Genomic DNA, 23,937 nt, shown 5'->3' on the forward strand with positions numbered 1-23,937 from the left:
CTGGCCAATCTATATCCCTCCGAATTTGCATAATCCTCTTAAGACAGTTTTTTTTTCCTCAAATGAATCAGGGCTGGTGGTTTTGTTTATAAATCAGCAGTTACTGATGCAGGTGAACCCCGTAACCCATCAGGAGGTACTTTCCTGTGGCTTCTCCTAAGGACACTCAAAGCAGCAGAATGAACTAAAAGCAATCTGCATCGTATTATTCTCACTTACTACTGAGCTTTGTAGATCATTTTTGTCCTAGCTCTCTTACCCATTCTCTGCAACCTTTTTTTTCACACCTATAACTTCTTATATACACCTCTTTGATACAAAAGGAAACTAGGAAATATTAGATACACTTAGTTTTTAAACAGATTTGCAGTACGTTTCCAAGATCTGTCTTTCTTTCTGATTCATTACTATGGTTACGAGATTGAAGACTTCAGGAACATAACCTGTCTCTAGGCACACAGGGAAGACTGATTGCAGTAAACTACAGAAGATGGAGACCGATCACAAGGTGAAAATATCCCCAGTATCCAGTGATTTAATTGTTAGCCAACTGGTCCTGTATAAGCAGATGTGCACATAGACAAGTAGCAGAGAACGCATTGTCCCTCTTCCTCACCCAAACTGCTAGTGCAATAGATTTATGAGCAGCTGCAAGAATGGCTCCTGTGGCTCTCAGAAGACCTATTTTCACAGAAAATGCTCTGAACATCTAGGCTGAAGTTGCCTTCCTTTCCCCAGCTGTATGCCCTCTAATAAAGCAAACGTTGTACTCAGCCGAGACTGAGAGCCAATACCAAAAGCATGGCTCAGCAAATGAGGAGTCCACTGACTTGTGGCCATCAAAGTCCTCGGCTGGGCTTTACAGGATGAAGAGGCTTAATGAGTTTGGGGAGGTGCAACAGTTAGTACAAGAAACAACTTCTCTACCTTCCATCCTAGCAACGAAGTCTCAGGTCCTGTGCTTCTGGATCTAGACCTGCTTCGTAAAGGTGTCTGAGGAGGTTTAAGACAGTGAAACCCCAGTGAACCTGCTCACTTGCCTCTGAAAACATATCTGCAATTTGTGGTGTCCAAAATAATCAAACTCATCAAAACAAAAAAGCAGTAAATGCTATGGCCTGGGAGAAGGCAAATTAAAAGGTTCTGGTCAAAGGTTCCAAAGTTTCACTAATGCTGGAAAAATAAATGATAGGGTTTTAATGTACAGTAATATAAGTACAGGTTAAAACACCATACTGTACGTATACTTGAGATTTGCTGAGAGGGTAGAGCTTAAGTGTTCTTATAAAAAGAAGCTGAGGGCTATGATAATTAGTATAATTATGGTGCTTATTATATTAAAAATGTATATTATATGCTCAAGTCATACTCCATAAATGCAGTTTTATATGTTATACCTAAATAAAGCTGAAAGAGTCATAAGGAGGAAACTCTAATATGCACGCAGAACACATGTCCATAGAAATCTTTTTCTCTGTGGCCCAACACATACATACTGTCTAACTCATTAACAAATATAGCATAACAAACACTGAACTAAGCAGTATTTATTCTTTCAAAGTAGGGTTCCCTGCAGTATTTTCTAAACTCTGTCCCAATTTTCATTTTTTTCGCCATTGTGGCAAGCCACTAAATTGACTTCAACCATATCTCACAGTTCAAAAAACATTTCATTAAATGGACCCAGTTTCTTTGCTATTAGAATTCATTCATTAAATATTTTCTGAGCATCTACCATGTGGTATGAATGAACTGTTTGTAGGGAAATTTGAAAGAAGAGCTTCCAAATGGCTGTCAGAATCCTGATAGACTGAAAGACCAATTAAATACTGCTTACATTCATAGCAACTGTTGCCTATCAAGTTCTACAAGGCACTGTGGATTCACATGAGTCTGTGAGGCTCCTCACTATGTGCCAGGTCTTGTACTAGACCCTGACACTTGCTGTTGAGTCCTACACACTATTTGTTCATCACTTCTTGTAGATTTTTGTGATCACTTAGCATAGGTGAATGTATTCAAGAGATTCTAGGAGAATCTCTTTTATTACAGCTCATATTCAGTGGCTGAATTCATTTTTCTACTTAATTCATTAACTAGTAGCATATCTCCATAATAAAATGTACAGATTACACAGGGACTGTTGAGAATAACCATTACGATCAACCCAAATTGGATTCTCCAAGCTTCATTTTGCAATTTTTATGGCGTGCTTCGTGTTCCCACTATTGTCTGTTTTCTTGAGGGGCTTAAACTTTCCCAGCTTTCCAAACAGTTTCATGAATTTTTCTTTGTGTTCGTTGATTATGTATTCTTCTGTTGTCCATCCTCAGTCAAATTAGAATTCTCTCCAGGAGGTTCCCATCTCTGTTAAGCAGTAGCTGTAGATACAGTTTTCCATTCCTTTCTAAATGCTTGCAGATTTTAATAATGTAGTTGTGGGTCTCTTATGCACTAAACGGCAATTATGGTCATCAAAAGAACATGTAAGATAGTTTTAATTAAAGAGCCAGAGGACATTTTGCATGAGTATGAGAAAACAAGTTTACATAATGAACTCAATTATACTATTCTAGGTAGCTGTCCATTTTCTACCTACTGACTTGCTGTTTGGCCTGAGTCTCCAGTAGTCTGGACTCAAGCACATTTAGCTATGCACACTTAAAATGTCCTATCTAAGAAATGACATGGCTTCATTCCTACTTTCAGATCCTTGAGCTGTTGGGCCCAGTGTAGAAACAGGAAAATCATTAGACGGAAGTGAGTGTGTACCAGACGCCATGGCGGGCACATTAGAGCAAAATGTAAAGAGGTTCTGCTGTTTGAAACAGCTCTAATACCATTTTAAAAATACCTTTCAGAAAGCCAGGAGAAACTCCATGAAACAAGTTGATGAGTATTGCAGGTATGCTACGAACCACTATTTGGATCCCTCATTCTCCATCTGGTATAAATAAAAGAGCCGTGTAGTGAGTGAAATCTGTCTCTTTGGTCATATATGCTGCAGTTATTGTGACAGAGTGACTTCTTTGTTTGCAATCAGACTGTGCTCACAGAGCACAACATTTCCCTCAGAAAACTCAGTCTTTTGTGTGTGTGTGTGTGTGTGTGTGTGTGTGTGTGTGTGTGTGTGTGTGTGTAGCTTATTTGTTGCTTACGTTAGGCCTGTCTTAACCCTGTTCTTTCTTGGCACGTGGATAATTCTTTGCCTATGCACAAGATGCCTTAGCAGGTTTTCAGGCTTCTTGCCACCAGATTCCTTTAGCATAGACAATCCCCACTCCCAAAGTTATAAATTAAATGCCTCCAAATGACGCCGAATATCCTCTGGGACAGGGAAAACATATCCCTGTCCAAGAACTACCGCCATTGATCAAAGGAGGTGGCTGTGACACTGACTCTTACTTTCCTCTGAAGTTCAAGGTATGGGATGATCTCCAGGTTCCTGGGATGTAGCTGTGAGGTCTACCAGCCAGGTGGGATGAGGCCATTTTCTGGTGAGCTCCAAATGCTACCTCTAAGAATGTAGTTTTCACTATCTGTTTACTTACTTAATTCTGGCTTACTTATTCACAGGACTAAGATGCAATAGTTTACTATTAATTTTATAACACAAACACACATTGCCTTTTCCTAGACGAAACACATTCTTTATGCTACATTTGAGTGTTTCTGCATTAGTCTTTTTCTTCCTTGTTGACCCCTAAAGCTGCAAGAACACGCTTTTCAGGCAATTTTTCTATATTCTTCCCTTTTCTAATGAATAACTCTGTAAAGGAAACATTAAAATCTAGTTGTTTAGCCAGAAACTTCTAAGGTTGTCCGTCACCTTAAAGAGAAAACTTAAGGTAGCATCTATTTCCTTAAACCATGTGTTGCTTAGACCCAGAAGCATTCATTTTTCTAAATGGGTATGATTGTGTCAAATGTTATTTCATTAAACAGGGGAAAATAACTCCATATTCACTAAGTGTTCCCTCATCCTCATATGAGCTTGTTGCCAAAGAGACCAGCATTGATAGAAGATAAATGAATGTTGTGCTTACCCGAATCAAACAGTCTACATTTAGTTTGATCTTTTTATTTGAGTCCTAGTTATCCTGAAATAACAGCAGCTTGACTAACAACCATAGATAACTATAAAGTATCTTCCACCAATTAGGAGAAAGGCAGTAAAGACTGAAGACACCCATAGTTGTCATTACACTGTTAAAGAGCTAAATCCCAGGCTTCATTTCAGGAATAGAAAGGAAAAGAAATATTTTGCAAAAGCTGCCAGTTTGTATGGGAAAGCCAGCACAGAACTTTAACATTGCCAACTGTAAGATTCAGTTGGAAGAATTTGATTGTTTATTCTACCCTCCAGGGAGTTGCCACTCAGCATGTCTAGATTCTCAGCCCTAGCCCAGGGGAGAGCGCATCTTAGTTTCCTTCCTTTTTTTTTTTTTTTTTCAACAATGTAATTTCAAGATGAGGAATTTCATTAATGAGGCTTCTTTAGAAGACAATGTCAGAGGTGTGGTGACAGAACGTGGTAGAATATAAATAAAGGATGTCAATATTCCAAGGGTTACCATGGTTCATACACTAAGCTTAAACCCCTGAGACTTCGACTTGACCCAGCAAGGTTTGACAATGCTGGAGATTTAGCCATCAACCAATCGCTATCTTTAGTTGAGAACTCTTCCAGCTTTTCTTCACAGCACTTCCGGCCTGCACTGAAGATGCATGGAATGTGTCTCTCATCCTTGGCTACATTCCTGTCACCAGCCTTTCTCTTTATCTTGGTCCACCAAGGCCTGAACTATTCTACCGTGCCATTCTCTTCTTGTCATGATGGACTAGACTCTCTGAAACTGTGAGACAAATAATTATACCTTTCCTTTAAGTTGTTCTGTCATGTGTTTTGTTTACAGTACCATGAAAGTAACACAGACTGCTTCTGCATATTGGTCTCTTAAGTTATTTTTATTTCATTCTAGATTGATATGTGTTAGCTTAAAAGCCCACTAACAAAAACTTCGTTTTGCTTTGTTTTGTTTGTTTGTTTTTAACTTAGACTTTTTTTTTACCACATGGTGTTGGTTTCTTTATAAAGCTCATAGCATCTTTTAGTCAGTAACAGGAGCTTTGTGGTTTCCTCAAGTTGCCACTGCCTTTCGAAGGCCAAACCTTCCTCACTATCAACTACATGATTAAGGTTCCTTTCTTCTGATCTCTTCCTTCCCTGCAAATCTCCTTGTCTTCCTTCCTGCATAATGGCTCCTTTCTTTCAGATGACTCCATGTTCTGAAGGGTCTGGTCTCTCAGGTAATGCTAGGCAAACACTGCCAAATGAAGTTTACTGCACGTCACTGCCTCTGCTGCCATCTCTCTTCCTTTGAGGAGCCACCACATCTGTCAGCCCCCTTCACAGTCTTCCAGAAGCAACATGGCCCTTCTGATGTGTGTTTAGAAGGCCCAGTGAGATCTGTGGTAAGTGTCTGACTTTCAGAGCTTAGATACCATTTGTCTTTCTCTAAGCCACCAAGTTTCTGGTGATTTGTTAGAACGATGATAGGAAATACTTGTTACTCTAATTATTCAAGCAACACCTGTTTAAGACAAGCTTTGCTAACTGGGCAATTAAGGGGGTAGTTAAAGAAAAAGTCTGCAGCCATTTTCTTTATCCTGTGTCTCATTCTAGTCTGTCCGTAACCATATGGTAGGATAGTTTCATAGTTTTAATCTATAAATCACATGGAACAGTCTCTAAAGCCTTCCAGAAGATTCTACTTCATGAGCAATTCGTCTTCCAGCCCCTCAGGTGCTGTGTTCTCAATATTTTTCTGGACCCAGATCTGCGTAATATAGTGAAGGCACTGCATTGTTTGTGTTTAACTTGTAGACTCCCTTCCCTGTGTCTGTCTCTGACATGCTGCTATGCACAGGGTGTTTCCCTCCAGCTTTTCTTCCTTTCTTTCTTGCCTCTTCCTACCCCTTATTGATCTTTTCCTGTCATTTCTTTCCCCATTTCTTCATTTGCTTGCATCCTGTTTTTTGCCAGTCTCTTCTTTTCTCTTCTCTTATTTTTTCACATGCCTCATAGGTTCTCATCCTTGTTTGTAGATTTTGTCTCTCTATCTTCTGCTGATTTTCTAGCATGTCCATCCAGCCCTGATCTTTCATGTTCAGGATGGACTATATGGCTTCATGGACCACTCTACCACAGTGTCTCAAATATTGGCTTATTATACACTAAGCACATATCCGAACACTTTGTTCTTTATCATGTAACTTCACAATCCTTCTCTTGATAAAGTCATACTCCACCAAGTCAGCTTAAATGTTCTCTTGACATTTTTACGTCCAGTTAATCTGTGACATATTCATTTCACTTTCTTAGCTTTCTTATCTTCACTTAATTTTTTTTTTACCACTTTACACTCTAGTTTTGATTATAAAAGGAACCTTTTGTTACTCTCCTGTATCCAATCCTCTGAATTCTCTGTATCCAATCCTCTGAAGAATTCTCCCAAGTCTCCAGGTGAATTAAATTTTCTATAATGCAAATCTTACCATGCCATTCTCCTGTTTACATACCTTTTATGTCTCCCTATCACTTTCAGGAGCTAAATCTCTTTGTTATGATAGAAAACCTTCCCTTGCACAGTAAATGCTCACTTCTCCAGCCTCCTCTATTGTGACTCATATTTGACGGAGCCCTCGCATTAGTGTGGTGTTTGTTTTAGTTAGCCTTATTTAGAAGACCTGAAATGAAGGGATGAGTGCAAGTGGTCTGAGAGGTGATATCTAGAGCTAGTAGAGGGGTGGTAAAAGAGCCACCTCTCTATTGTGGAAAGGAAAGGCACCAACTCTTGGTGCACTAGTAAGCAAAATTATTATGATCGTCTAAAGCTCAATCCCACAGGAATCACTGGAAGCTAGTTTAGAGAATCTCTATAAAAGGGATAACTAAACTATAATATTTCTCCTCAGTCCCCAACAGTTATTGGTGGAAGGTTGTTCAAGTGTAAGTTTTCTTCATTTCCAGCCTACCTTAAAAAAATGAGCATGCTGTTAGGACCAAAGTAAGGCACATGCTTTTCTTAAATCAAATCAAGGTTTAGGATATAATAAGAAGCCATTAGAGCATAGGAGCATCGCAGTGATAATGGGTGCTATATCAACAATTTCTACCATGTGAAATCTACAGTGTATTTCCATAGTACTTCTATAGCCTTTATCATGAATTAGTCATATCTTCCTAGGACATGTTTATGCTCATTCATCTAGCCTTCCATGGACTATGAGCATCCCAAAGCCACTGGACTTTATATGGTACATTTATATAGGGTGTATGAATACATTTAAAAAATTGAGGATCAAGGAAAGAGAATTTTGAAGAATAGAAAACTAGACAAAAAGCAGCTATGCTTAAGTGGGAAGGTAAGTAGTAATGAAAATAGAGAGAGGGAATCACAGCCTGTGAAGCAAGAAATAATTGGAAGGAGACATGAAAAGGGCAAGAATCTACTTCTGCGAGACTGATTCTGCAAATCACTTGCATCTTGTGTAAAGGAGTTCCTTATTATCAGCCCTACAATATCACAAGTCTGCCATCACACATAACAAAATAGAGAAAGCTCAAAAGAAAATTCTCTTCAATGTAAAAGGTCACCATGTTCCTGACAAGTACCAGCTCTGTACCCTGATAATATAGAGAATTACAAAGCAGTATGACAGTTCTTCTGGATGTCTTCTGCAATTAAGTTTAAATTTCTAATCCAGGCAGTTCTGTTGAAACCTCATCTAAACTCTTCATTTTTTTTCAGGTAAAAAGCAAGTAGGACTTCTGCTCTGGGGAACAGTTACAAGCTTTTAACATCACACTTGCTCAAGAAGTAGCTGTTAACTTCATTAGGAATCTATGAATCACCTTTAAACATCTTTAAAAACATGTGGAAGAATGTGAAAATAATCACAATGATAAAGGAGGCACACACTATTTCAGTATATCTTCTTGAGAGGAAAGATAATTAGGAATCACACCTAAGGAGTTTCCTTTCCAAAGACAAGGCAAAGGAGATCTACAGGGATTTCAAATCTAAACATGTCTTGCATATTTGCTATTTGCTAATTTTTCAGTGATTTGTTTCCCAACGTGGGACCAGTTCCGGTGGTATAATGGCATTGACATAGTCACATTAGTAGACAAGACAGGAGTTAATTTAGCAAGTGGTGCCTAAGAGGCATGTTGGAAACTGTCATCACACACTGGATGCTTATTAGGCAAAATAATCATGGGTTCTACCCTGACCCACTAAATTAAAATTTCTCAGAAGGAAGGAAATGTATTTGTGCTCTCCCTTGGCCTTTCAGTGATACACAGACCCATGTACATTTGAAAAGCATGGCCTAGAGAAGGATGATGAAGGACTATCATGTCAGCAGCTGTCCATGAACTCTGTTGTGGCCAGCAATTGGACAACTATGCTTGTGACAGGTTACTGCTAAACCTTATTCTTATTGCTAGTATAAGGATGAGATTCTCTTAGATAACCTTAGTAACAAAGCAATCTTAAATGTTCCCATTGGGTTTCTAGAATAGATGAAACAATGGTAGACTAATAATAATCATTTCATTCCCTTTTTCTTTTATATTGAACATCACTCTATCAATTGATCTACACACATTCTCCAGACGTTCATCCTAATCTCAACATATAATGTTGAGATGCACAAAAACTTTAAAAGTGAATGAACTAATTTAAAAGATATGCTCTCACTGTGAGGCATTAGATTGCTGGCCTTCTTTTAAACATGTATGATTAATAATTTGACTATTTGCTTATGACCTACAAACATGTCTATCTCAAAAATTACAAGTGTTTGTTCTAAGCCTGATCCAAACTCCAGGGATGGGCATTACCTGACTTTATGCAAAAAGATATATATAACACCATAAATCTGCTTTCTTGGTGACTATAGCATTTGAATCTAGATGATTAATATATTTTCTTACTAAGAGAATCTAATCAGAGAGACCTTTTTTTTCATACCCAGTTGAATGTGCATAAATCCATTTTCCAATATAATCTCTTGGGTACAGTTTGCATTTCCCTGATGTGAGAAAAAGACAGCTAGCTGTTGCCCTCATATGTGTGATTTTTCAGAAATTGGATTTTGGTTTAACAGTACTAAAAACGCTGTCTTGGTAAGTAGAGGGTGAAGCAAAAGCGGTGGTCTAACCTGTGGGCTTAGCAGGGGAAGGGGCATGGGGGAGGGGAGAAATATAAATACATAAAATATCCAATAAAAAAAGAAGGTAGGTAGAGGATGCATTCTGGTTATGCCTTTCACTGATGAGAGGGAAAAGCAATTATCTATTGCCCAAGAAATCCATATTCCTGACTTTTTTTTTTTCAGAAAGTTATGTTGTCCAAGGAATCCCTATATGTATGATTTTTTTTTCAGAAATTTTTGTTTGGTTTAACAGTACAGAAAACACCCTCTTGATAGATGATGTGTTCTGTTTAGAGGAGATAGAGAAACATATTGGGCTGTTGCATATAGATAAATACATTCCCCCAAATGCTGCAAGGATGGGCTTTTCCACTCTAAGCACTGACAGTATTTGATGCTGGGCAATTCTTTGTTGTGGGAAGCTGCCATGGACATGGTGAGATTAATAGCACCCCTGATCACTACACATGAGATGATGGGAGAACCTTGTCTCCTGTATGAGTGACCATCAAACAAGTCTCCAGACATTGCCCAAATGACTGCTGGGAAACAAATTTACCCCAGGTTGAGAAATATTGCGATGACTAAACTTCGGGCAAGGAATAGAAAACTACAGAAAGAATTTAAGCAAGGTTCTCCCAGACTGATCCTATTCTGATTATACTTTAATGAGTTCTTCATTTGCTGAGGTTTAATGGCAGGTTCGACTTAGTGGTAGTGACATTTGCATTCTAGCAACCTTCTTTCAAAGTCATTTTGCATTCCAATTGGGTTTGAAGGGTCTTAATGTGGGGAAAGTTCTCATCTACTTCAGACCTAGTTTAGCTACAGCACATATCAATGGAAAGTAAAGACAAGAAATTAACTTTCCTCGTGATTCTTTGCCATGCCTCTGTTTAGATACAAAATACAAACTCATTATCTCCTTCCTATGATGTATGCAGGTCACATTTTCCCATATAGTTCATTTTGATATAATAAACACAAGGGGAGTGGTGTGTGGGCAGGCAATTGCAGATATGCTATTTAATATGATGCATTGGCACAAGTTCCCCTAATAAGCTTATCTAAAATTTTGTCACCCAGAATCTGCTACCTGCTTCTGTGGAAGAGAGAGCATAATGCTTTCCACATGTTAGGGCCCACTCATGAAACATGTTTATCATTTGTCTGTATGTGATTTGTGTTTGATTTGTATTTGAGAACAAATAAATTCATCCCACAGCCATCCCTCATGCCTACTTCAGAGGGCAACCTCAACTACCAGTCTTAGCTTTCTACCTTGTTGGAAACATGGCCTCTTCTTGTTCACTGTTTGTATACACCAGTATAGCTAACCCGGGTGCTTCTGAGGATTCTATTCTTTCTAGTTCCCATCTCCCAGGGAGTGAGGGGATTACAGATGTTGTATTCCTGTGCCTGGCTTTATATGATTTCTAGGAATCTGAACTCAGGTCTTCACACTTGTGTATCAAGCCCTTTACCCATTGAGCTATCTCCCCTGAATGTTTCATGAATTTTACTCAAGGAAACTCATTTAATATTTATCACAATCCTGTGGTGGGAATAATTGAATTGCATGTTAAAGGTGAGGAAAAGAGGCACAGGATTTTAGGTATTTGGGGATTTGTTTTTAAGTATTCTGTCAATCATAGTTAACGCTTAAGTTTTTCATTTTAAGAGAAGCAAAACTATATCTCTAAATCATCAAACCATCTCACAAAATACCAATCTCACACAAAGTTAGTCAGAGAGCATGCATGGTAAAGTGAAATAAAGCAAGGCCCCTTAAAATTTTGTCTAAATACAAATTAATCATTAAACAACCCTTGGTATTTGTTGAAACATATATTACTACTTCTTCACCAATTTTAGCAAAAATTTTATTGTTAGTTTGTCACCTTATAGATAAGATTTATTAGGATGCCGCCATAGAATTTTCCTTCCTTTTGTGGACACTATCTGGACTAAAGTCCCATTTTAGATGTAGTGTCTCTCAAATCGCTAAACTTGGGGAAACCATGCCCACTCTTCCATACCTGGCTATTCATGTTAGACAATATTAAGACAATATACTCGTTAGAACATAGACTATTGTTGGCCATTTTGGCCTAAAGGAAACTGATGTTTGTTTGCATATAAAGAAGTACAAAACAAGATGTAGTTGGTAATTTTACAGATGTTTGAATTTATGTTAAAAAGATTAATACAGCTGAGGATATTGTTCAGAAGTAGAGTTCTTGTTGGATATTCATAAGGACCTGGATTCTACCACCACCACCACTAATACCAAAAGACACACACACACAGACACACATACACACACACACACCGAGAGAGAGAGACAGAGACAGAGACAGAGAGACAGAGACATACACATACATACACTCACACACACACACTGAGAGAGAGACAGACAGAGACAGAGACATACATACATACATACACACACACACACACACAGGCATACAGAGGGGGTGAGAGGGAGAGGGAGAGGGAGAGACTGAGAGAGAAAAAGAGAGTGGGGGAGAAAACTGCAACAAATTTAATAAGATGAAATTTTATATACAGGAATACATATAAAATCCTTTTTGGATAGAAAATATTATCCATATAATCAATAGATTATGATAGCTGTTTCTGTTAATAAATAGAAAACACCTGGGAATTTAACAAGCATTTACAAGATTGACATACATATTCCATGAATTAAGTTTTCCAATCTAGTGTTCTATTCAAAAGAGCTAAAATCCCAGGTAAAGGATGGCAGGCTACTACTGATTGGAGTTGCATAGTGAAGGGTCTTGTGTCTCTAGGTTCTTTCTCAGCCTGTTTATCCATTGAGTAGAGGAAGGCTATTGATTTGTTTGAGTTAATTTTATAACCAGCCACTTTGCTGAAGTTGTTTATCAGGCTGAGTAATTCTCTGGTGGAACTTTTGGGGTCACGTAAGTATACTATCATATCATGTGCAAATAGTGATATTTTGATATATTCCTTTCCAAATTGTATTCCTCTGACCTTTTTTTGTCTGATTGCTCTGACTAGGACTTAAGGTACTATATTGAGTAAGTAGGGAGAGAGTGGGCAGCCTTGTTTAGTCCCTGATTTTAGTGGGATTGCTTCAAGTTTCTCTCCATTTACTTTGATGTTGGCTACTAGTTTGTCATATAATGTTTTACTATGTTTAGGTATAAGCCTTGAATTCCTGATCTTTCCAAGACTTTTAATATGAAGGGTGTTAAATTTTGTCAAATGTTTTTTTCAATATCTAATAAGATGTTTATGTGCTTTTTTTCCTTTAAAGTTCTTTACATAGTGGATTATGTTGAAGGATTTCTGTATATTGAACCACCTCTGAATCCCTAGGATGAAGCCTAATTGATCATGATGAATGATCACTTTGATGTGTTCTTGGATTTAGTTTGCAAGAATTTTATTGAGTATTTTTTGTGTCGATTTTCATAAAGGAAATTGGTCTGAAGTTCTCTTTTTGTTGAGTCTTTATGTAGTTTAGGCATAAGCATAATTGTGGCTTCATAGAAGAAATTAGGTAATATTTCTTCTGTTTCTATTTTGTGGATTAGTTTGGACAGTATTGGTATGAGGTATTCTATTAAGGTCTGATGGAATTATGTACTAAACCTATCTGGTCCTGGGATTTTTTTTTTTTTGGTTGGGAGACTTTTAATAACTGCTTCTATTTCTTAAGGAGTTATGGGATTGTTTATATGGTTTATCTTATCCTGATTTAACTTTGGTACCTGGTATCTGTCTACAACATCATCAATTTCATCCAGATTATCCAGTTTTCTTGAATATAGACTTTTGTAGTAGGAGCTAATGATTTTCTGAATTTCTTGAGACTCTGTTGTTATGTCTCCTTTTTCATTTCTGATTTTGTTAATTTGGATATTGTCTCTGTGCCCTCTGGGTAGTCTGCTAAGGGTTTAATCTATCCTATGGATTTTCTCAGAGAACCAGCTCCTAGTTTCGTTGATTCTTTGTATAGTCCTTTTTGTTTCTACTTGGTTGATTTCAGCACTGAGTTTGATTATTTCCTGCCTTCTACTCCTCTTGTGTGCATTTGCTTCTTTTTGTTTTAGAGCTTTTAGGTGTGCTGTCAAGCTGCTAATGTATGTTCTCTCCAATTTCTTGGAGCTACTCAGAGCTATGAGTTTTCCTCTTAGCACTGATTTCATTGTGTCCCATAAGTTTGGGTATGTTGTACCTTCATTTTCATTCAATTCTAAAAAGTCTTTAGGTTCTTTATTTCTTCTTTGACCAAGTTATCATTGAGCAGAATGTTGTTTAGCTTCCATGTACACGTGGGCTTTCTGTAGTTACTGTTATTATTGAAGACCAGCCTTAGTTCGTGGTGATCTGATAGGATCCATGGGATTATTTCAATCTTCTTGTATCTGTTGAGCCCTGTTTTGTGACAGATTATATGGTCAATTCTGGAGAAGGTACCATGAGGTGCTGAGAAAAAGGTATATGTATTTTTCGTTTTAGGATGAAATGTTCTATAAATATCTGTTAAATTTGGTTCATAACTTCTTTTAGTTTCTCTATATCTCTGTTTGATTTCTGTTTCCATGATCTGACCATTGATGAGAATGGAGTATTGAAATCTCCCACTATTTTTGTGTGAGTTGCAGTGTTTGCTTTGAGCTTTAGTAAGGTTTCTTTTATGAATGTAGGTGCCCTTGCATTTGGAGCATTGATATTCAGGATTAAGAGTTCATCTTGGTGGATATTTCACTTGATGAATATGAAGTGTCCTTCTTTATTTTTTGATACGTTTTGGTTCCTATTAGATTTTATTCATTATTAGAATGGCAACTCCAGCTTGTTTCTTCGAACCATTTGCTTGGGAAATTGTTTTTTAGGCTTTTACTCTGAGGTAGTGTGTGTCTCTGTCACCAAGGTATGTTTCCTGCATGCACAAAATTCTGGGTCCTCTTTCTATTTCCAGTCTGTTAGTTTCTGTCTTTTTATTGGGGAATTGAGTCCATTGATGTTAAAAGATATTAAAGAATAGTCATGGTTGTTTCCTGTTATTTTTATTGTTAGAGGTGGAATTATGTTTTACTTGCAAGGAGATTACTTTCTTGCTTTTTCAAGGGTGTACTTTTCCTTCTTGTGTTAGAGCTTTCTATCTATTATCCTTTCCAGGGCTGGACTTATAGAAAGATATTGTGTAAATTTTGTTTTGTTATGGAATATCTTGGTTTTTACATCTATGCTAATTGAGTGTTTTGCTAGATACAATATCCTAGGCTGGCATTTTTGTTCTCTTAGGGTCTGTTTGACGTCTGCCCAGGATCTTCTTCCTTTCATAGTCTCTGGTGAGAAGTATGGTGTAATTTTGATAGGTCTCCCTTTATATGTTACTTGAACTTTTTCCCTTATTGCTTTTAATATTCTTTCTTTATTTTGTGCATTTGGTGTTTTGACTATTATGTGATGGGAGGAGTTTTTCTGTTCCAGTCTATTTAGGGCTCTGTAGGCTTCTTGTATGTTTATAAGCATCTCTTTCTTTTAGGTTAGGGAAGTTTTCTTCTATGATTTTGTTGAAGATATTTTGCCCCTGTTGGGGAATCTTCTCTCTATTCTTATTATCCTTAGGTTTGATCTTCTCATTGTGTGCTGGATTTCCTGGATGTTTTGAGTTAGGAGCTTTTTCATTATTTTGTTTTACATTATTTCTCACAGTGTTGTCAATGTTCTGTATGGTATCTTTTGTCCCTGAGATTCTCTCTTTTATCTCTTGTATTCTGTTGGTGATGCTTGTGTCAATGACTCTTGATCTCTTTCCTAGGTTTTCTATCTCCAGAGTTGTCTCCCTTTATGCTTTTTTATTGTTTCTATTTCCATTTTTAAATCCTGGATTGTTTTGTTCAAGTCCTTCACCTACTTGGTTGTGTTTTTCTGTAATTCTTTAAGGGCTTCTACCTGTTTACCTGTGTTGTCTTGTATTTACTTCAGAGAATTATTTATGTCCTTCTTAAAGTCCTCTATCATCATCATGAGATGTGATTTTAAATCCAAATCTTGCTTTTCTGGTGTGGTGGGGTATCCAGGACTTGCTTTGGTGGGAGAACTGGGCTCTGATGATGCCAAGTCTGTTTGTTATGTTCCTGAGCTTGCCTCTAGCCATCAAGTTGTCTCTGATGTTAGCTTGTCTTGCTGTCTCTGACAGTGGCTTTACCATCCTGTAAGCCTGTGTGTCAGCAATCCTGTAAGACCTGTTTTCTTACAGGTGGATTTGGGAGCAGAGAGCTGTTCCGGTTTGTATTACACTCACTGAAGCCTCCAGGGTGTTGTTAGGAAGAAGAAGTGTTGGTCTTACCTCTGCTCTCAGGTATGTAGGCACTCCTGGCAACTAGTTTTCACCTCTCGGTGAAGGCAGAACCCGGAAGGGTCCTTCTGTTGACTGCTCCTATGTTCCTGTATCCAGAGGGCACTTGGCAGTTTTTTCTTCGTTCAGGAATTTCAGCAGAAGTGGTTGTCTCCCATGAGCTCTCAGGATTGTCTGAGAGTCCAGCTCTCTCTCCCATGTGATTTGGGTACAGAGAGTTGTGGGAGCGGTTCAGCTTTGGGTGCTTATAACTACATTTTCAAGAAGCCATTATTTCTGTTTTGTCTCAGGGCTCAAAGAAATCAGGACTTTGTGAATGACTGGAGATATCTTACATCAGAGACTAAAACTGGTAAATGAGGTTGAAGATATAAAGTTCATTTAGTGAATTCATTATAACCCTTATAATTCTCTGATTACTTATTGGCAAAGATTAGATAATATAAAATGGGCATGTCGTATACATCTATTGTGTCATCTTGTAATAGACCGAGTTCTGCCAGTTCTGTCAGTGAAAATCTGAATGTGTTGGATTCTAAGATACTCTACTTTGATAAAATGACAGTGGTTTGCAAAACACAGAAAAGATAATTAAAGTAAACACACCTTGTTGTAAATTGTCTGACCACTTCTTGAGAGTGACTCTATTTCATAACCTGACTGTGAGTCAACACTAGGCAACTCTTCCCACACATGCCAGTGTAATCTCAGGACTGCTCCATTGATGAGGAAATGAAGAGTAGTGTCTTTGTGTTCTTGTGAAATCATGTTCTTCTTTTTATTGTAAGGCCTTCAAAGGAATAAACCTGTATTATTTTTCAGAGGTGGCCATTTTCTCATTGGAATATAAAGAGATGACTCTGTCAGTAGAGTTTTGAACATTTGACAATGGTGAATTTTTGTTTGTTTGCTCTCTTTAATTTGGGTTAAAGTTGAACAGGGCCTGTGCAACTTAGTTTGTCAGCACCTGACTAGACAAAAGCAAGGGATTCTCTAGGTACAAAACTGAGAGGAGGAGGGGAATGGACAGTACTCGGGATTTAAGATAAGTGAGATTAGTCATGCAACATTTAAAGTCATATTAATGCAAAACTCCACAGGGGAACTAGTAAAATTCAGAATAAAAATCAAGATCTGGTTCTGTAGTTTATGATTCACCTTACTTAACTTAGCCTTGATTCTATCTACCTTTTAAACACATAAAAATTGTAGAGTATGTTAAAATTATTTAAGTGTATATGGTGCATTAGATAATAAACTAAGGTGTTTAAACTCTCAGTAATAAGCTAAAAATGGCTGAGAATGTCTGCATTGTGATTTTGACAATATCATTTAAACTCTCTTGGTTTGGGCTTTTAATCTGTAAAATGGGATAAAGCACTACCTTCATTACTGCCAGAATAATATTTATTAGAACAAAGGTGCACTTGATAACAGAAAGTGGCGGTCATAGACATTACACATCTATAATACTGAGTGTTGCTCATTTAAAAATTAAATGAACCAGTTAAAGATTTGCAACATAAAAATAAACTCTTCAGTATTAAACATTCAGTCTCAACAACAGGGCTGTTCAGCCTCTTCTTCTGGTCACTTCTGCTGCAGCTTCAGCAATCTCGCACACTGGAACTGTGAAATGGCCAGCAGGGGCAGCAGTGTCTTATACCTTTCAGAGGCCAAGAGAGTGGTTTGTTGCCAGTCTCTTGTGTCTGAGAGCGCTTCATTTGATGGGCAAGCTCCATGCAAACCACCCTAGCAGAGGAGTGCTAGTTATAACAACCTGACTGAAAACTGTCCTAGGAGGCCTGGGATAGAGTCTTTCCTCATTTATTTTTATTGTTTTTTTAGCTTTCACTATGTGTTAAAGTTTTCATTTGTTTAAATTACATGCACAGAGTGGAGGTAAAAAAAAAACATTTCCTTTTATTTTAATTCGGTAATTATTTTGCTTAAAACGATTAATGTAGGACAAGTGCTAAATCAATGGCTAAAGCCATTGAGATAATGGGCCTAAGTCAGGACTTTTCCAAATAAGCTGGGCTCTATGACTCCACTCTTTCATACTTAAAATAGGGATTGAGTGCATTTGTATACATAAAGAGTTAAAAAAATCTGCCTTTCCTAAGGTACAAATAATGTTGTCTTTTTCTTCATTATAGCCTTTCACTCAAGCCATGAGACTTGTGTTGTTTAAATACCAATTTTGAGATGCACCGACTTCAGGATATCTTCATGGGCGACATGGCGACATGAAACTTCCATTTTTAAATAAGTAGTACATTTTATAAAGTAGTAATTGTAACTCTCATTTGGCATATTTCACACCCCCCCCCAAAGATCAGGAAGTATAATGGAGGAGAAGGTAGAAAAATTGTAACAGCCAGAAGCCAGACATGGTACAGTAAAGCCGTACTTTCTGCCTATGCCAGAAATGCTGCACTCATGAATTCAGAGAAGCTGTGAACTCATAACCTTAGAGAAGCTGTAATTATCAGCACATCCCAGTACATATTCTACAAAAATCCCCTTTCCTCAAACCCAGCTACTTCATGTAAATAGCTAGTATCTCTTTCATTTTCTTCCACACTTACCTACCCAGTTTCTGGCACATCACCACAACTGCTCTCTTACAAGCGTTCTTGGCTCCCCATTTGCCTCCTTCCCTTTCCTTCTTCTTTCCTTTCTCTCTTCCTCCAATTCTTCCATCATGCTTTCCTTACCTCCTACCTACTGGTAATCACCTAGAAAAACTACCCTTGTTCATTCAAGCATCTGAAACTACACTCAAGCATCTGTCATCTCATTGCCAGCACCTGAGCCTGGTAACTTCCTGAGTGAAGACACACGCCTGTGTACTGATTGTTCTTACATCAGCTTCATAATCACTGATCTTGTGTGGGTACGTACTGACGTGCTGTCTCTGCAGTCTAATTCATCTCTTTCTTTTGAATAACTAGCTTTACCACTCTCCCAAACTGCTGTTGGACACTTCTACCTTCTCTCTCAAAGTATCTTCATTTCTTCTTTCCAGTAATGAACCTCAGAGTTCATGGGCAGAAGTAGGAGCTTTCACCTTACTGCCAATGAACATACCAATTGATTAGCAATCACAGGTATTGTCCCATTTCCTCTGCATAGTGGTGAGGCATGGGGATTCAGGAGATAATATTTTAACTGAGATTCTACTGTGTCATTTTCTGGGGCACAAACATGGAGAAATTAACTTCTCTGTGCTTTGATATCTTCTTTAATGAGTTGGTGATCAATGATATCAGGGATAAAATGAAATATACACTTCTATATGAAGCCAACACCTTTGCTTTGGATTCATCTCTCTCTCTCTCTCTCTCTCTCTCTCTCTCTCTCTCTCTCTCTGAACCTTCTTAAGAGAGTTGTTCTTGAATTTATGCTTTCTGTTCAGTGTAGAGGTAATATCTTCCTTTTCATTTGAGTATAATCTTTGTCAAGTATACTCTTTTATCTTCTATTTTTGGGGAGAAAAATCTTTCATGAACATATTTCCTTCCACCTTCCCCACCTGACAAAGGCAATTGTGAGTGCTAGCTAAAATCTGCCACTATTTCCTTTATTCATTTTTCTTTGCAATCTCGTCCAGACATGCTTTCTAAGTGACAGAGTGCTTCCTTTTCAGAACGTTTTTATTTCCATTCACTTGTTGGGTGATTTCTCCCACCTTTGCAAAGCTCAAACATTATCTGTTTCCTGGTCACTGTCCATATTCTATCCCTCTCATGACCACATCTAATTGCTTGCCAACTTTACTGAGCTGTTTCATAGGAATCTAAATATGGTCATATCAAATATGAGTCTGGAATTCAACTCTAAATTTGCATCTATTACAGTAAGTTTTATCTTAATTTAATAGCTATCCAGTTCTAACTACATAGTTGCTTAAGCCAAAAATTGATGTCATATTGCATTTCTTTCTTTTGCTCACATCCTCACATAAAAGCATCATGAGCCCATTGATTTCACCTTCAAGCAACAACCACTACAATGTAAGCTTTATCAAAGAATTATATAGTTTCAGTCCTGTTTTACATTGAAGTCTAAATTTCTAGATGGTGTTTGATGCATAGTAGTTACCAAATAAATATTTGTGAATGAATGGATGCTTTAGTGTTAAATCTGACTACTTCCCTCCATTCTCAGGACCAATATTGTAGTCTAAGTCACCACCATCTTTTATATACATTTTTCTAACTAATCTGTATATCAGCAGGCTTTCCCCCCCTCCCCATGCCCCAGTTCCCAAAATAGTGTCTCTGAGGCTTATCATTTATGAATAAATGCTTGGGCTTGTTATCCCACTAGCTCATAACTTAATTTTCCTGTTTATTCTATTCTCTGAGTGTCACATGACTGGTTACCTCTCCTCAATTTTATCTGTCTCCTCAAAGTTCAGGGAAAATCTCTACCTGCGTGTGCTTGACTCTATCCCAGAGTTTCTCTCTCCCTACTGGAATACCCATCTCCTATTTCCTGACTCAGTTAATAGGCCACCAGATTTTTATTGACAGGTTATGCTTCCATATAGTACACAAGAGACTCTCTCTACAGATCTTGGTGCCTCATCTTCATCCCAAAACTCAATAGCTTATATACAAATTTAAGACAACCCCTAAGATTCTTGTCTATTAGCATAAAATAAAACCTTATACATTGATCTGAAAATTATATTCCTATTTCTAGAATTTCACTTGCCACTTCTTTTGTCTCGTTCTCCATTGCAACCCCACATTTCTTGACTTAACATAGTAGGTGATCAGCAAATGAATGAAAGACATGGCAGGTAAGTAGTGTGATCATGTCTCATGTATACAAACATCCGTTTTACCCTATTTCTTCCCTTGAAAGATAAGTTATCAAGTAATTTATTTTTGATTTCTCAACATTCTCACCTACCAGTTAATCTTTAAACTACTACAGTCTAGTATCTCTGTAAATTAATTTCCATTAATATATTTTGATATTCATAGTTGATCTTTCAATTAAAATATTGTATAATTCCCCTTGAGAACTATTTTTTAAGGCTGAGATGATCCTAGAAGTCTTTCTTTTATATTTTTTATTTGTTATTTTATTTGTTTACATTTCAAATGTTATCTCCCTTCTGGGTTCCTAGAAGTATTTCTAATTTTCAAATTTTTACAGTTATCATTTTATTATTGCTACTTAGTCTGAGTTCACTTAACTAGAGCACATATTTAGCAGTTATTTATAACTGATTTCAGTCCTTTGATGTGCTGTGTAGTTGTTACCAACTTGACAAAATTTACACTCACCTGGCAAGAACTGTCTATTGAAGAACTGCCTCCATCTGATTGGCCGTTGGCCATATCTTGAGTGATGGATGATAGGTGAGTGGGGTTGGTGGTTGGAGCATCCCACTGTGGGTGGTACCATGTTTAAGCATGTAGTCCTGGGTTGTATAAGAAAGCTCTCCAAGCATGAGATGACTAGGCTTTCTCCGTAAGTTCTGCTTAGAGTACCTGCTTAGATTTCTATCCTGCCTCCCCTCAGAGATAGACTATGTCCTGGAAGTAGAAGCCAAATAAACCCTTTCTTCCACAAAGTTGCTTTCCCTCAATTTGTTTATTACAGCAAGAGAAAAGCAAGTTTGAACAAAGTTGGGACTTGTTTTATAGTTCAGCTCATGGTAAACTTAATACAACATCCCTTCTGTGCTTGAAAAGCATGTATTTTGTGCAGTTGTGGGTACAGTGAGTTTATTAATCCTGTTGCTATGTTTACATCCTACTATTCTTTTAATTTCCTTTTTTGGTCAATTATTGAAAGATGTATGTTAAAATTGATCATTATGACTATGGGTTTGTTTCTCTTTGTCAATGTAATTACTGCACATAAGTAATAGTTTTGTGTATTTGCTTTTGTTTTTAGATACAGGTTATCACTGTAGCTTAGGCTGGTCTGGAACTCACTATGTAGCCAAAACTGACCATAGAACTAACAACAATCTTCTATCTGGGCCTCTTAAATGTTGGAATTAGAGTTGTGAGTTCACATGCCTGGCTTTAGTAGCAGATTTTGAAAGTCTCTTAAATATTAAATGCCCTGAACTTGCTTTATTTGATTAGCATTTTCATGATATCCTGACAGATGGATAATGTTAATTTTAGATGTTGGTATTGCCCTTTTAACTGTATATATTACAGGCAAGAAGGAATTGGATTTTATTTGATCTTTATTTCATCTGACAATCTTTGTCTTTTAATTAAGGCACTTTCCTACTTTCTTTTGTGGCATTTGCAGATGCATTTGGCACTGCCATTTTTTTTTAATCCTTCTTGTTTTTCATACTCCCTTTCTTTTCTCTCTACTTGTATTTTCACTCCATGTTTTCCACTCGTCTCTTCAGACTTACAAGTTATAGTTTGAAAACTGAGTTAGTATTTAAGTGCTATTATTCTATTATGTGAGTACTGTCAAGAAATCACAGAATTCATTCCCATTGAGCCTGATAATCTTCTATACTGACTATCTAAATGTGTTACCAATTCTTCATATTCTTGAAAGAAAATAAAAGTCTCTTTCTTTCTGTGGTCCCAAGCAGTGAGTTTTTAATTTTTTTATTAGAATCACCCAAAGAGCCAGTTAATGCTTCATATCATTTTGTTTCCCTCCAAACCTCCTGAGTCACTGTCTTCAGAGGACGGCACTTAGAATTATTGTTTCCCATACAAATCCTAGGAAAGTCTCATTGTAATAGAGCAACATTTGGTGAGCCTGGGCTCCTAAAAGAGGTTGCTGAGTAACTTAAGCCACCCACAGACAATTACATCACTGTAGGATGTGGTACAAACTGCACTGTTTATGAGCTGAAATATCACAAATCAATAGTTCCAGGAAAGAACAAGTGACTCTCTGAACTTGTGCCGCTCGACTAGACTTCTCTGAAGAAATAACTAGCTTCCACAGAAAATGTAATGCTGAATGTCAACGAGCAATGCATGAGAAAATGTGTGTGTGTGAGTGTGTGTTCCTAGACTGGACAGAGAAAAATTTCTAGAAATGTTAAGAGACAGGTCGTCCAGCAGTATCTGTTTTCGGATTGCTTTTAAAAACCTTTGGTGGTTGCAGCCAGGACGCAGGGAACTTACACACACAGACTCCTCAGAGTAAACAACATCTAATAAAGCCTGAGGTTTATATCTAGATATTTATAAGAAATAAGGCGTGAGGATATATTTAAACTCCAGAATAACAGCTTATAAGTCACTATTTGATTTACCTTCACCAGCAGGTTTAACTTATAGGGTCACGGAGAGCAGATTTCGAGAATAGCCCATGTAGTCTACATTACATTTTGACCCTTTTTAGTGGTATTGTTATAGAAGGTAACACTTTGTATATGAACAGCCATGTTTCTATTCGAGTCAGAAGTACAATGTTTCTGTCATCCTTTATGGAGCTGGGATTATAAACCAAAGCTTGCTTTCCAAGTATGTCCACACACTGGAATTGCTTGGGAGCTGTGAAAATACTAATCCCCATCCTGAAATAGTAATGTAATCAGTGGTAGGTGCAGCCAAGGTTTGGAAGTTTTGAAGAGTATTCAGGTGAGTCTAATGTGCAGGCAAGTTTGGGACCTACTAAACTGGATATATCGAACTACAAAGTTCAAATGTAAACCTCCGAATCAAGTAAATATTAAGGTTTATGTGCAAAACTTGAGGTCAAACAATGATTTTTAGCTTAACTGAATTTTCCAGCATATAGGGTGCCCCTGTAGGGCATTGTCTACATAAGGCAGAGGTTCTCCACCTTTTGGTGACAACCCCTTTGGGGTCAAATGACCCTTTCATAGGGGTTTCATATCTGATGTTCTGTATATCAGATAATTAAATTACAAATCATAACAGTAGCAAAATTACAGTTGTAAGATAACAATGAAAATAACTTTATGTTTGGGGGTCACCATAACATGAGTGTCTTAGGGTTTCTATTCCTGCACAAAACATCAGGATCAAGAAGCAAATTGGGGAGGAAAGGGTTTATTCAGCTCACACTTCCACATTGCTGTTTATCATCAAAGGAAGTCAGGACTGGAACTCAAGCAGGTCAGGAAGCAGGAGCTGATGCAGAGGCCACGGAGTGGTGTTACTTACTGGCCTGCTTTCCCTGGTTTGCTCAGCCTGCTTTCTTATAGAACCCAAGACCACCAGCCCAGAGATGGCACCACCTACAATGGGCTGGGTCCTTCCCTCTTGATCCCTAATTGAGAAAATGCCTTACAGCTGGATCTCATGAAGGCATTTCCACAACTGAGGCTCCTTTTTCTGTGATAACTCCAGCTTGTGTCAAGT

General features: G+C 37.6%; 1 protein-coding gene across 1 annotated transcript in view; it reads right to left on the reverse strand.

Annotated features, from left to right (window-relative positions):
• Glra2 (glycine receptor alpha 2) overlaps nt 1–23,937 on the reverse strand; it is a 220,317-nt gene that overhangs the window by 20,376 nt on the left and 176,004 nt on the right.

This window comes from Rattus rattus, chromosome X (assembly GCF_011064425.1).
Source record: "Rattus rattus isolate New Zealand chromosome X, Rrattus_CSIRO_v1, whole genome shotgun sequence".
Lineage (NCBI taxonomy): Eukaryota > Metazoa > Chordata > Mammalia > Rodentia > Muridae > Rattus > Rattus rattus.